We start from the raw sequence: 13,498 nt of genomic DNA on the forward strand, positions 1-13,498 counted from the left end.
CCACTGCTGGTGTCTGTTCGCAGCATCAGCATGTGTTGCCACGTGCCACCTGTCTGCACATCAGACAGCATGCATGGTGTCTGCTTCACTTACAGAAGTGGTGGCTCAGGGATTTTAGCATCAGACTCCACTGCATGGGGTCTGAATCCACACAGCTCACCAAGATCTGAACACTGGAAAATGGGAGCTGGGGATTTAGACTTGTGAAAGTGTTACTTTGAAAGCAACAAAACCTGAAGCTCGTCTTTGGTTACTCTGACAGTGCCACAGAGGATACTGCTTCATCCTGCTGCTCCCTGCAGCTCTCACTGAATGCAATGTTTCTGAGGGTCCAATCACTGTGGCATGTGGTGACACAACAATTCTGATAAGTCTCACTCTGCCTACAGTGCAAACAGCCTATCTACAAAAATAAATATTCTAGTCTGTCTTAAGAAGATAATTATTTGTAATTAGATGGCTATATATTGATAAAGACTGGCTATTTCAATGTAGAAGTCTTTTGGTTATCTTTTGGAGTTCTCTGAAAAGGAAAAGACCTGGATAGATTCAGCTGCAAAATAAGATGTCTTGGCAGTCGTCAGAGAGTCGAGGTAAAGCAAAGCCAGGCAGTGCCTAGGCAGGGGACAGCTCTGGGAATATATACCTTCATATGCTCTCTTTACACCACCAAAATACTCTCAGAGTTATCATCTGTAAAGTCAGAGATGTCTTTAGCAGGTTGTCCTTGCTAGAAAGCGAAACTTGTCTAGGACCATGTCTGCTCAGAAGCAGCAGCTGGGCTGCTGTATTGGCAGCTCCCCACCTTCAGATCAGGTCCCCTCAGGCTTCAGTGTGGCAGAGCTGTAGGGTTTCTGGTAAGGGCTCAGTACAGGACACTACAGCATTGCCAGTTCTCACAGCATCGTTGCTTCTCGAGGTCCCACTTCTCGACAATATGTGAAGACTTGACAGCTTGCATGATTTCAGCCTTCCAGAAAATAGCACAGAGCTTTGTATCAAGAATAAAAAAAAAAGAATCAAAAAAAATCAGACAAATTAAAATGAAAACAAAACAAAACAAAACAACAACAAAAAAAAAACCCACAGCCAACAATCCCCAAGCTGCAATATTTAAGTGGTACCATTTTTTTTGGACTCTTGAGGTCAGAAGTATCAGGCAAGAGCACAAAGCACACTGACTACTGTTTGACTGGAGCAATGCAGGGAAGGCTGCAAACCTGCACGTTCTCCATGAAAAGCTGGTCTCTGCTACATGAATGCTGGTGACAGAAGAGCAGAATGAGGGTATTCGCACAGTAGTAGCACGGAGAGCTGCCTACTGAGAAACCCCGCTTGGCCAGGGCCTGCAGGCTGCTCCCCTGGTACAGGCACCAGCAGCCCTTTGATAGCTCATTAGTGATGTCCTTGCAAATGCAGCAAGCGAACTTTCAAGGAATATTGCCATGATAGCTCTAGCGAAGGCTAAGCCATGAAAGGGTTCCTCAATTACACAGAAATATTTTAAGAAAAACATAGCAAAATTATGTAAATAGATTTAAATAGCAGCCTCCTGCATTCTTGATAATTGTTTTGCCTCCTACACCCTGAGTACTGAGTTCTGAGCATGGAGAAGAGTCTGAAAGTAATTATAGCCAAGCAACATCAACCCTTGGTCCCAGATGACACTAATCAGCATCCTGCACTTAAAACACTATGGGTATTCAACACGGGGAGACTGATGATTGATTCAGGGTGTTACTTTTCCCTATTGCCTTCAGCAGGACTGTTAGCTGCCTTCATTGAGTTGCCTGACAGCCTTTCTCCACTATCATAGCTGAGCTACAGACAGAGGGTTTGGAGAGAACGTACCTATTATGTGTGTCTGCAAACCATAAGAAAATTATGTCAGCCAACAAATTACAGGCCCTATTTTTAATCCGTGTCAGACTTCATGAACTAAAAATATTTTACCTGCCTTCTCTACTCGTGCTCCCCTACTAGGTGTTCCTTAGCAAAGTTTCATCAAATTAAGATTTTTTTCCCAATTATGCTTAGGAAACTATAATAATAATAATGATAATAATAATAATAACAATAACAATAATAATAATAAATCTGTGCTTTTGCTCACAGCTGTCTTGACTGAATACCTTCCTCCATTCCCTTGCCAGAGTATTGTTGCTTACTGTCACACTTACGTTTGCTAATGTGCACAGCCCTGCTCTACAGGTGGTGGTGGTTTGCACCAGTCTCCACCAGACAGCAGCTCTCTCCACTGCTCAGCCGCAGTTCAAGCTCACAGTAACATCAGGAGACAAAACCTGCTCTCCAGCTTTCCAGGCCACCCTGGTGTTCTCTTACTGAATGTAATTATAGTTTGCTTGTTTTCCATTTGCGTATTCGGCAGTGTTCACAGGTATTCCCACCCTACTACTTCTGAGTTTTGTCGGCCAGCTCCTATTTTTCTTATCCCAGAACATATGATTTGGATGTTTTCTCTTCAATTTTTCCAATGGCTGAGAAAAGTGCTGTGTGCCAGCAGGTGACTGACATTAATGTTGACACCTTAAGGAAACAATTTTTGCTATGCTTCATTTCTTACTTAAGCCTGAACAATTCCCCTAACACACAGAAACAAAAAGTACAAGGAGCAAACAAGACTTGGGAGAACCGTTTTCCTTCTAAGGAGTTCCTCTTGCACTGTTATTGCTATTGGCCAGACTCAGGAATACACACATACAAGCCTGTTATCTGTTCAGCAACAGATTTTAAGTTGTCATTCAGCTCTTGCTCACCTGCCCAAAAGAAACCCTTCAATAAAAAGGGGGTAGGAAGGGAACAGTGACTGTGATTCGCCCATCACTTTAAAAGGGCTATATGGATTTTTTAGCAATGCTAACATGCAGGATCAAATTTTGTTTGCTTTCTTTCTTTCCTTTATACAACCATCCTCTTCCCTTAATCTCTTATTACAGAGTAAATTTTCATTTATAGAATTACACAATGCAACAGATGCATCCGCAGCATCAGTTTTAATTAGCTGGCCAAATGCTACCAATCCTGGTTTTAAATTAATTTAACCTAGATTTTGAGGTTTGTGCTGTACGGTCATTACTATAAAAATGTTTCCATAGTGCAAAAGTCTGTTCCAAAGATGGTTGAAGGTAATGAAAAGACTGTCATAGAGTTCAGTAAGTCTGAACTGGATGTTTCACTTCTTAGATTTGAAGTTCTGGGTACCTGCCTTTCTAGATAAGATAAGCTGGATCTCAACCCTTTTGCATCCAACTAGGATAAAGCAAGGAGTAAATATCCTACATTTAGATTTACAGAGCTCTTTTTATCTCTGAAATGCTTTACAGGCATTAACCACATAATCATTAAATATTGATATTTTCATGATTAATGCTTTGTTGTTACATTATATAAGAAGAATGATACAAATGTTAGGAGAAGAAATCTACCTTGGAAGCAAGCCATGAACTTGCAGATATTAAGTCTGTAACTTCTGTTTCACATATGGTCCTATTAAAAAACTTGAAGTTTTAGAAGTAGATCTGTGGATACAGTGATCCCGATGTAATATTCTGAGCTTCACTTTAGCATCATCCTGCATCAATAATTTGGCTGAAATTAAGATATTATGCCTAGAAAGACCATTTTCTGCACCAAGCATTCTTTGAGGACTTGTGTAGCACTAAATCTGATCAGTATTCTGGCTGGGAGTTTTTTATGGCCTCATCTACATCACAACTATAATGCTTTCTTTTGTACAGTAAAGGGGAAGGAAAACAACTGCTAAGGAGACATTTTTACATCTTTCTGAGTTTACTCATTTCTTGCATGGAACTATTTTGTGACTTTGGATTTTTTTTTTTTTTTTTGCCATGGCTGACAAAGGGGAAATTTTACACATCAAAAATATTCTTCATTTGACTAGTAAGTTGCTTCCTCATAACTTAAAAAGGTAATAGTTAACTGCACCCAGTAAGACAAGTATTAAAAGCAGATCCTCAGGTGATCTAATTTAATACAACTTTGGCAGAATTATACCAATTTACCATAGCTGAGGAAAGCGTCCCAGAGGGTCTCACTGCTATTTATTTTTCTACTATACATCACTGCTAGGTCAGGAAGTTCCTGTTTTTCATTAATACAGTTCCTGCAAGAGTTACATGGAGATAATGAATGAAACCAAGGAGATTATTTCTAATGTAGTCGACCTGCTTTATCCAGCATCTTTCCCCTACTTCTAGTATTACTCTTTAAGATTCAGTGTAGAGGGCCCTTTTCAGCTAATTGCCACTTGAAGAGAAGCAAGAAGCAATTGACATGATTTTTTTTAAAGTTATTTTTTTAAAACCCCTTGAAAGGTGGTTAATTGTAAACTGCAAGTGATTGTGCTGGTATTTTTAGTACTTGGCCAGAAAGAAAATCATTCCCTCTTCTTCTCAATGACTTTATAATAGATTTTAAAGCTTGTAAGTGCTAAAGAATGGAGAAAAGTGAAGAAAAAATACAAATTTAAAGCTTAGTTGTATATCAGGTCATTGAGTGTTTGTATCAGAAATGATTGGACCTTTTCTATACTGGATCTATCAGTAGATTTAGCATAACTTTGCTGTCCTTACAGTGTTTTGCTTCACCCTGTTTCATTTGCCATTCTGTGAAGTCAGAGCATCTTTCCACTTCAGTTGTTATTTGGGAGTACTCCAGGTGCACTGCTTCACCTCCTCCCACACCAAATGTATTCAGTTTGGAGCATCCCAGGATGAGATGCTACAAATAACTGTCCTCCAACCTACCTGATGTGACCAGATCTCCCAGAAGAGATAGTGAAAAGTTGACTTACCTAATCCAGCAATTACCCTCCTCTGGGGAAGCTTGGAGATGTCTGGCCTAGCACTGGAGGTGCATAAATGGCTAGCCATAGATCCTCTGAGGCCTGTTGCACAAGAAAGACCTGTCATAAAACAATAAAGGTTGTTTTGTGTTATTTCTAAGATGAAATCACTTGCTTCTCTGTTTTTATGTATTGTCCCTAAATATACCCTCCAGCTTCTGGACAGTGGTAACAAACATGCTTTTATGATTATGATAAACCATAAAAAGGTTGCCCAGCTATTAGAGGGCTAGACGGAGCCATTAAAAGAGTCCAGGAAAAGGATGGTAGCCAAGATGTAGTAGTCCTGTGACATATTATTCTTTAAATACCTTCTGATGTAAAATTCTTACCCTTTTTTCCTTTTGCTCTTAGCTGATGACTTGCAGAATGGCAGTTAGCTTATGAGCAAACTACAAGCCTCCATGCACTGTTAAAGGAGTGTTAGCTGGTATAACACAATTCTGCTCTGTGTAGTAAAAAGGTATGCAGTAAACATACCTGGCAAGGCTGTGTAGAAAGTCAAATGACTACTTTCCTGGTTTTGTGATGAATCTGTGGAACTCTTAAAATCTGATCAAATTGAAAGAAGCCTTTCTGACTGTATCAGAAGATTTGAGATATAACTGAAAATGGATTCCAAGCACTGTAGAGTAGAAGATTTATCTCAAATCAGAATAGAAACCCTAGGTGTCCATGCTGAACAATTGTACAGAATGAACCTGGGACTACATTGGAAGAGCAGCCCGGTTGTGTAATATTCTTCTGGACATACAGCAAATTCATAGCCATTCTCCACTTACTGTTAAATTAACACAGGCTGTTGAATTTATTCTCTCCATTTATGCCTTTCTAGGGCAGCAGAAGTCTTGCAATGATTTTTACTTTAAATATATAAATAAATAAATAGATATATATTACTTTTAAGTAACTCACATTTTTTTCAGTCTCCAACACCATGCACGCAAGCCCTTTGAACAAAGGCTATTATCTGTACCAGCTCTGCAGTGTGATTTGGTTTTATGATGATGCCCATTGGGAACTGGCCTAGATTGTATTTACAAACACTCAGACCAGTTTTGCATTTTATAAGGAGATTTCCAAATGCAAACCAACATCCAAACAGTGACAACCTAGTTATATACCCGGGGAGTTCTGAAGGACAGAGAACATTTTTGTACTGTGCCACCACCACCAGCACCATCCTAAGAACTATTATTATCATCCATATTCAGTCTCAGCATCAATTTCCCAACATAAGATATGTCGTTAGAGCTTGCTATAATCTTGGCACCACTGGATTGTGCTGTTATTTTTGGCCTGATAACTAGGACCAAGGACAGCTGTGGCATGACCCTGATCATACTGATATTAGTGGCAGGACCAACAATAATCTGATGGAAAGTGAGATGGAAAAGGTGTTTGTTATCCACAAGCAAACAGCAGAAAGAGGAAAAGCACAGGAAAACCCACCTATTGTATAATTTTTTTTGGCAGGACCAGTTTAATCAGATATGTATATAACAGTGTAACAGGAGCAAGTAGCAGTCTGCCAAATCTGGGTGTCTAACTGCTCCTTCATCCCCCAAGTAAGATATTTCCACAGAACCCTACAGAGGTCAGGGCTACCAAGAATATTTTTCTAACACATCTCTGTTGTATACTGTGTGTAAATCATCCCTAGAGATCATAGAATTAATAGATGGCATGACAATAATGCCAGCAACATTGTAAAGTTTAGCTGCACAAGGAATATTATCTAAAATATGTCTCACATTAATGTCAACAAGCTCTGCTTAAAATCTGATTCTAAACTTCCAGAGGCTTGTTTTGATCTACGGTAATTAGCATTCATTCATTAAAATTCATTATTTACGAATATGCATATTGTGAAAGCAAAAAAGTTGTGCACATAAAGAGAAATTAAATATTTTATTACGTAAGCCTATTTGTGTTGGGTATCTACATCTGACTTTTCATTATAGCTATATTTTGTTATCTTGTTTAAGCATAGCATCAGTATAATTTTTGCAGTGCAGCATATAATCAGACATCACAGCTGGGGGAATCTGTTCTTTTGCTACAGATTTACCCTGTGGCTTTCTGTGAAGAGCTGGGAGTGTAATGCCAGGATTCGTTCTACCCAACTGCTCTATTTGACAAAGATGATACTCTTGTGACAAGCGAGCCTATTAAAGAGATTTTAGCAAGAAGACTAAGTTATTTATTTATTTATCTTGTCTCCAGGTGAAACATTATTTTGAGGCCAAAGTATTTTTGAGGATTATTTTCATTCTGGTCAGTACTTTTATGCTTCAATATGAAGAAATTAAAACTGGATCATTTCTTTTACCTTTTGATGTTCCAAAAACAGCCCTTCATCAACAATTTTCCCAGACAAATACTGATTGGTGAAATACATTTTAATTCCCCTAAAAATATTAAAAACTGGTCACTTTTTTAATAATCTCCAATAATTATGTAAATTTAATTATTGAATTAAATTTTATTTGTTTGGAACAGATTTTCAACTATATTCCATGATTTATCATGCTTTTACAATTTATAGATTTTTAAATGATTTTTTTTAATGTTACTTCACAGATTCCTTATGCTGGATCTTTACTATAGTGTTTACTACCTACTGAAAATAAAAAATAACATGAAATAAGAGTGAGGTAAAACCAGAATATTTAACATTTCTCATAAACTGACTTGTAATGAACACCTCTGAATGTAGGCACAGTGAAACAGTATATATCATCAGGACCTCATTTGGAAGTCTGGTGTTTAATTTTTAAATCTCAGTAAAATAAATTATGTTTATGTATGTCAAAGCAATTATCCCATCAAATGAAGGTGCTTTCACACAGCTCAAGTACAAGTAACAGTGATAGCTTTTTCATATTTTTAATACAGTTGGAAACATTTATTTTAGTAGCTACTCAATGGGAAAGAAACACTTCATGCTGCCATTTCCAACCTCCTTAAAGTAGTATTTTTAAAACGACCTAAAGAATTCAAAAGCGGGGGCACAATTCTCTGTTGATTACATTTTATAAGTTGTTATAAATGTTTTATAAAATGGAATTGCTTGCTATTAAATACTCCAGGGTTTTAAAGTTATTTCTATAGACCTATTTTTAATTTATACAAACACACACAAAAATAGCTACATTAAAGGACGCGGCAAAGTCACCCAATTGAAAGTTAGCACATGCCAGAATTAGAGAGGGCCAAGAAATCTTCCTTCTATCTGCTTCTATGTGCAACTTCTCCACTGCAAGGAGCACTGCAAACACAGTGTGGAGTTAGAGACTAGATCAGAAATAGTGGGGGAAGAATTAAGGTTCAGTAGGCATTCATAACACTGGCAATTTCCAACTTTTGAAGGCATGATCATGAATCCATTGGCTCTTAATTTACAATGCTCTGATCTTTTTAAAGTGAGAAGTTTACAGTCAGATTATAATATTATAATTACATTTCCCCAGCTATTATTTAGTTCTACTGTCCCCACTGCTTTTCCCTCCTTTTCTTTTTTTCTTGTTTTGCCTTTGGTGTTCTAATTTATGATGTTCTGCAGAAGACAAAAGCCCAGAAGAACTCAGTACACTGGCAACACGCCTGGAAAGGTGACATATTGCACATATATTTTTCATACATTTTCAAAAATATCCGTGCGATATTTTTTTTGCATAGATTACTGTACGTTTTTGGCAGAGCAACACCCCTCCCTTTATCCTAGGCAACCACACAAGGACATTCTGCCTTCAGTTCCTGATGAAACTTCCCACAGAAAGATACTCCTTCAGAAAAGGATCCCTTGCTCAGAGCAGCTCTGAACTATTCTTGTAGCTGTCAGCAAAAGCTTGCAAAGCTCTTGCAGTGGGAATGTGCTGCTTTATAATAGATTGGGACGTGATCTGAAGCAAGAAGCAAGTAAGTATTTCAGGGTATGGTTCAAATCACAAGCAGAGCCAACAAACAATATAGTCCTTGGACACAGTTCCTTATCTGAGAGTTATCTTATCTTTTCCTTATTCCTAATCTGCCTTTATGTGTTAGCACACAAAAAAAAAGGCTTTTCTTCAATAGTAGCTGCATCCAAGCTCTATCCCCCAGATAAAAGATTTTTAAGCAAGTGAAGTAAAAACCACCTGGGCTTCAAGACGAATCTAACTTTAAAGCAAGTCTGTGCATTTTTTTTTCCAAAGTTCTGCGTTTGTCCTACCTGCACCCAAGATACCTGAGAACCTGCCAGGCTTTATCCAAAGACACTTTAGAGTGACTTTGTGAGCTTGCTCAAGTGCAGAAGTGGCACATCACTGCATCCTCATGGACTCCACCTTGCAGCTGGCCAAGCTGCATTGGGCCTCTGAAAGAGGCTGCAGACAGGCTGATCCTGCATAACACAGATGCTTGGTTGAGGACTCTCAGCATGGGAAGCTATGAAATTCTCATTTACTCAATGCAGAAATTCAGAACTTACATTTTGCACCTGCACTTTTGATGTAGTAATTAAAAAATGAGACAAAAATTCAGTACTAAACATTGATGGCATTTTGGAAATTGTAAGTCTCAAATTTCTGTTCTTTGAAAGCCTGAAAATACTTCTTCCTGGAAACAGTTTTCTTTGTTCAGTGCCCCACTTCACATTTCAGATGCTAGAAACCTATATGCACAACCCTCTGTATTTCATTTACGGGCCAGGACTAATATTGTTAAGGATATTGCCCTTTAATCTGATAGTGAAACTAAAAGCCACCACACTAACGTCACTGAAGGAGAAAACAAAGTTAATGTTGTAGTAGGTTTCATCAAGACTCAGTGGAGTATAAATTTAAGTCCCTCTAATGCCAGTGGCTTTTTCCCTGGTTTTCAGGATTTCTATCTATAATTGAAATAAGATTTGGAAACTGTCGCATTGATCTATTGAAAACTAGTGTAATTTCTTGTTAGAGGTTTAGCTGTTAGTGAGCTGTAGTTCAACTACTGTGCAATACCTGTAGATAGAAGACATGGCAGACAAAAACACTGCTTGTGTCTTCACAGCCGTTCAGTAAGATATTTTTGCTTGTACACATTGGAATTATTCTGCAAAATCAGCCTAAAAGCCTGTACTTCCAATTCATTATGAATACAGAAAAAAAAAAAAAAAAAAAAAAAAAAAAAACAAACAAACCAAAAAAAAAAAACACCACCATTTCATTGATGACAGATATTCCCACCAGTGTCCGGTGTCCGTCAGTTTTAGATCAGACAGTATGGATCTCATCTGATATACTCGAAGGCAATAGGACAGCCAACATCTTCCAGCAATGCTAGATCATAACTTTATGAGCAATAAGGAAGAACTTACACTGCAGGTTGTAGGAGAATAATCTGCAAGAATTAAATGCTCGTGAAGATTGAACACCACTGGAGACAGATCAGCTTACATACCTGAACCTTCAAACCATATCAGATTCTGCCTTGACTCCTAAGCTCTGCTCATCTTGCTAGACACTCCCTTCCCAGACAAAGAGCCCAATTGAAAAGGCAGGTACCTGAAATGCCCTTCAAGAGAAATTACCTTCTTGGTTGCTTTCCTCTTTAGAGTCCTCTCTACAGACCTATGAAAGAGATTGAGGATTTTTTTTAACTCACACAGAATTAAGCCAAAGGTAATGTTTCTTTCCCATGTGCTTTACTTCACATTTGCTCACACTGAATTTCATCTGCCATTTTATTGTCCAGTCACTCGGTTTTATTTGCTGCACCTTCCTGAGCCAGGTCCTGTGTATAAGTGGCTGTATACCTGTCATAACTGTAAGCATAACACTGGATAACTTAAGCCGCAGGGGAGGGGAGGTGGGGAAGTGTAAGGGTCTCTTTTCTGAAACAAGTTTTTCTAGGTGCACATGAGAACGATGCATAATATACAGAATAACCTACACCTGCTGTATCCAGTATCAAGGTCAGAGTGCTGAGGAAGTAGCGTGCAGCAGAAAATATTGCTCTGAGTTTTATTTAAAGGGATACCAGTTATTCTATCAGTTGCAGTTTGCTAGACTTACCATGCACTCTTTCTATTGCTTTATTTAATCTTCTGTATGTTGATAGTTATTTCCATAGACATTAAATGTCAAAATTAATTTTAAAGGCAATATTGTATGAAACCAGGAAAATGAAATAATATATAGCTGTCATCAGTACAGTCCTGGATTTTAAACTTCTGGAAACAAACATGATTTATTCTTTCCCCACTAAACCAATCCCACTGGCTTCACTTAACACAGCTAGAAATTATAGAAATAATAGAAATTATTCCTTTTTGTTGTTTTTGGTTTCTATTACAGAACCATCAAGGCCCAGGAAGCACTTAATGAGAAATACAAATTAGTGCAAATATCACTTTTTTTTTCTCTGGCACACACTTGAAATGAGTCTGTACGGTACATTTTGCAGTCTCTCTGTCTCAGCAGCACCGTACAGCTCTCCCAACACCCAGCCTTCCAGGAAGCCCTTTCTTTTCCTGAATTGGCATGAAGCACTTGCTAGAGGAACCTAACACACAGCAAGCAAAAGGGAGGAAATTGAGTTGGTCTGACAACAAAATAGAACACAATTTGTATATAAAGAAAACTAAATCGTGACCCAAAAGAGTTAAAAGATTTCAAATCTGTGTGTGAGTTTATATATACATATATATACTTATATATTAGGATTGTTGGACCTTCCCCCCCCAGAAAAAGACTATATTAAAATAACATTTGAGTTCTGCTGGTCCATGCCAGATCAGCCAAAGAACATATCTTCAGTGTAGTGGAACAACTGGGCAAAGTGATGGGCAGAAAATAAGACCTGCTCCTCAGTGGTTTTTTTAATTTGTTTTGTTTTTTCAACTAGACATGAATCAAAACAGTCTTTGTCCATGGATTTGCTGTGAATACCATTCGGCCATGAAGATTTTTATACATAACTATTATTAAGCAGCTTATATCCTCCTCCAGGTGGTATATCACATCCTTAAAGTTTCAAGTGCTAGAACCACTGAGGGAGCAGATATTCATTCCTTCATGTTCAGTTTCTTTTTATTTTCCAGCACAGATCCTGATAATAATGTAAATTTTGGTAGTTAATAGTTTAAAAATTACTCCAAAGGTAAAACTGTGGAGTAGGAAAAATCTAAAAGAAAAACAGAAATTCTGAAACATCTGCTGACAGGATATTATTAGTATTAATAGGGAAGCAGGGAAAAAAGTCCACTCTGTGTCAACCCGGGATTATATCTCTACTACGTACCTCCTATAGTCCTAAAAGATTTAGGACAGGACACAGGGATACTGAGAGGCATATTGTTCATAATAATGTGATGAAAATTATTGTCTCCACAACAAATCCCTCAGTTCTCAACACCTGTAACAGAACATGCATCTCTGTAGTAGATCAGGGTCACTGAAAGCATAGACGGTGTCCAGAAATGGACCTAACAAGAATTCTGATCCAACTTTATCACAGTTTCAGGGAGGTAACATATTCCTCCTTCCCAGTGAGATTTATATTTCTTAACAGTATCCCAGTATCAAAAGCACCACTTGGACTAACACAGCCAAAGCTAGCACCCTACTTTTTTGCTGAACATGCCTTCATAAAAAAGCTAAGTGTATCCAAGCAAAATCAATTCAGAAGCTGTGGACTGCAAAAGGCAGCAATGACTGATTTGGTAGTGTCCTGAAAAGGCTCTTTTTAACTTTTGCTGACTTCATTGGGATCTGACTGACTGACAGTAGAGAGACTACGAATACAGTCCTACTTTTTCCTTACTATCTACTTAAACACTGCTCTGAAGAGCATCTTCCAGGTGCCTCACATGGCTGATCTTGCTCATGACGCCATGCACCCAAGGCACACCCCATGGAGGGGCAGTGGGGCCACTGCAGTACCATCCCTCCCAGGGTTTTGGGTGCCAGGGGTCCCAGAGGCTCTCAAAGAGACACTGTGCTAAAACCTCCAGCTCCTCAGGATCTTCTAGTTGACAAATAAATAAATAAAAAAAAAAACAGAAAATTTAAAATATGGCCAGGGAGAATTCACTCCAACATATTTACCTCAATAGCAATTTATTTACACTGCTGGGATAGCATAAATTAATGTTTCGAAAAGTACAGTATAAATCAAACCAAATTATCCCCTCTTTCTAACACCCTCATCACAAAGACCTGTTCATTGATCTGAACAGCTCAATTTCCTCATCTAGACAAACACAGGGAACACTGACCTCACACTTCAATCCTCTGGGAACCATTGCATACCCAAAATGGGGTCTAGGAAGCTAGTGAGAGTTTGAGAAGTAAGTTGTTTCTGACAAAAACATTCCTCCCTTAAACCTCCTGTAGTAAATGGATGCCTAGTGGAGGTGAAGCAGAAGATGACTTGGTAGGGAAGAAACAAAACTTTTATCAACAAGAACAGAGAATCTCATAAAGCTCTGTTTGAATTTTTGAGCGATCTGTCCTTGTTCCCTAGAAATCTTGCAATATCTGTCTTTCCATGTCAAGAGAGAGAGACAGAGACACTAATTTCCATGGTATATTAGCAACAACTTTCATACTAGGTGTATTACCAATGTTTGCAAGTCTTTATCTGGCT

At 38.3% G+C, this 13,498-nt stretch overlaps 1 long non-coding RNA gene across 2 annotated transcripts in view; it reads right to left on the reverse strand.

Moving 5' to 3' along the window:
• LOC125183075 (uncharacterized) overlaps positions 1-13,498 on the reverse strand; it is a 112,277-nt gene that overhangs the window by 38,791 nt on the left and 59,988 nt on the right. For both annotated transcript variants that reach the window (XR_007164194.2, XR_007164195.2), the window contains exons 3-4: positions 4,835-4,945; positions 806-991 (exon numbers count right to left, since the gene is read on the reverse strand). This is a non-coding gene — a long non-coding RNA (uncharacterized lncRNA). The remainder of the gene's footprint in view (positions 1-805; positions 992-4,834; positions 4,946-13,498) is intronic.

This window comes from Anser cygnoides, chromosome 15 (assembly GCF_040182565.1).
Source record: "Anser cygnoides isolate HZ-2024a breed goose chromosome 15, Taihu_goose_T2T_genome, whole genome shotgun sequence".
In the NCBI taxonomy this organism is placed as follows: Eukaryota; Metazoa; Chordata; class Aves; order Anseriformes; family Anatidae; genus Anser; species Anser cygnoides.